We start from the raw sequence: 2,468 nt of genomic DNA on the forward strand, positions 1-2,468 counted from the left end.
GTATTGCTCCGGAACTCCAAGAACTCCGAAGATCTTTTCAATGTGAGCTATCCAGTTTCTTGCTTCGACTGGATTAGTAGCGTGACTAAAGGATTTCGGTTTTTGTTTTTGAAATTTACTAATCCATATGTCTATAGTATAAGTAATATTGTTCGTGGTATTCTCACGGGTTTGACCACCAGAGATTGGATTAGTGTTAGTGTGTTCTGGATGACGAGTTTGTTGAATAACGGCCTCAGCTGTTTGGGCAACAAGGTTTGGAAGCAACCCAGCAACAGCCTGGTTGATAGCATTAACTATGTTTGGATCAACTGGAGTCTCATTCGAAGAAGTGTTGTTACGTTCATGGTTAGTACGAGTATTCCTACGTGGCGGACGACGAGGAGGCATCTATAAGAATAGACATAGGAGTTAAATCAAATAAGAGATCAAGTTGAATCCTATCATAGATATCTACCCATTCCTCACAGGTCTTAATTACTATCTTCAAGTTCTCTACAGGAAAGAGCCTTTGCTCTGATACCATAGCTGTAACACCCCAACCCGGAAGGGCTGACGTGTCACAATAACGGTAGCATAACAAAAGTCATAATTCCATTTATTTATTTGATAAGGATACAACCATACGATTATTAAAATTTATACACAAGCGGAGATATTCATCTTAATTAACTTAATAACTTCAGATTTATTCCTATGCTTTATTCTTCTCTCTTTTCCCCTCCCAAAGTAACCTGTGGGCCTGTATGTACAAAAAGTTTACGAAATGAGCCGAATGCTCAGTACGGAATTATAGGCTCAAATAACAACTAAATGCTTCATATGAAATCTTATCCGGATTGAACTTTAGGCGAAAATGATACGATGCAAGAACAAAATTTCATAATCATATCTTACGGATGTACCCATGAGCAAACTTAAAACGTGACAATACACAGGTAGCTACTCCCGTATAGTTATCACATGAGATGGCGAATTGGCATACCCGTTATCCACATCCTTATACTTAAATCCTAGGATCGATCCATACGCCTCCTAATAGCCTTATGTACCACACTTGTACTTAAGAGACGCCGTGAACTGATCTCTCCGTCACGGATGGAGCACATGATGTTGATGCCACAACAACATGCTCGTGGGACACTCCACGAGAAGCGATACTCAGGGTATCAGAGTACAAATGGTCTTATTCACATAACTTATAAAACTTATTTTCATAACAAAACGGAACATATATTGGAACATGCGATAATGAGTATAACGACATAATACTATCGCAGGACATGAAAGTTAAATCAAATGATAGGAATCGAACGGACTGTCAAATGAATCGATAATCAAAGACGTGAGGAGTTTCTAACATATATAGTAATTTAGTAGTTTTATAACAATTTGAATATGAAGCAATAAAGAGTGGGGTAAGGATCCGTACCTTAATAACTCCAAAGTGAAGCTACCTTATGCTAATATTTTAGATTTATATGGGCAGAGTTTAGACTACTGATTAATCTTTTAACCTAATTTCACAATAATGCACACAAAACAGAGTTAGTGATCAATACAACGATTACGATAATTCCCCGAGATCAATTTGGACAATGAATGTCCAAGTGCAATACTTCGGCTCATTTATCAAAATGACAAACGATAAAGTACAGTACTTCGGCTCGTATATCGAATCATCGACAACGATAAAGTACACTGCTTCGGCTCAGTCATCGGATTACCGATGATAGATGAAACATAACCCAAATATGGGCAGCACTTAGATATTCTTTGGGATATATTGATTCCGGACAATGAATCGTAATAGCGATCGAGTAATTATCCTGATTGCGGCAGCACCTCGATAATAGTGTGTGTGTTAATTGAAGTAAAACGACGATAACTCTGTGTATATTGTGAGTTTTTCCGTCGATTTTGTGCCAGAAATCAAGTCCCAGACTCCTCTATTTATACCCGAATTTTGACACCGTCGCGTAGCGCGAGGGGTATCACTTGTAGGCGTCGCGCTACGCTATTGGTAATTTATGTTAGGCGAAATTTGTCCCTGTCGCGTAGCGCGAGGGGTAACCCCTATACGTGTCACGCTACGCGAGTGGTCACCTATTTTCTATAGGTAGCTTCGTGTCTAAGTAGCTTAGCTGAGTTGATAAAATTGTAAAATTCAAAACGGCCAGCAAGTTATTTAGATAATCGTAACTAGGGTTTTGCCCCCCCTGAGTTTTAGGGGCCCTGATCCTGATTCCGATTGTTCTAAAAATTTTTAGGGTTCATGCCAATTTACTTGGGTGTCTCATTTAGGGTTTCCTTAATAAATAATTACTATTATTCTTTTTATTTCTATAAAAATGATTTTAAATTTATGGGCATTACACTACATCTGCTGATTACGTCTTGTATCGAGTCATAGTCTTAGGTTGTTAGATCTGGGCACGAAAAACGAGAAATTGTGAGAATGTATAGAA

Source organism: Helianthus annuus, chromosome 2 (genome assembly GCF_002127325.2).
Source record: "Helianthus annuus cultivar XRQ/B chromosome 2, HanXRQr2.0-SUNRISE, whole genome shotgun sequence".
In the NCBI taxonomy this organism is placed as follows: domain Eukaryota; kingdom Viridiplantae; phylum Streptophyta; class Magnoliopsida; order Asterales; family Asteraceae; genus Helianthus; species Helianthus annuus.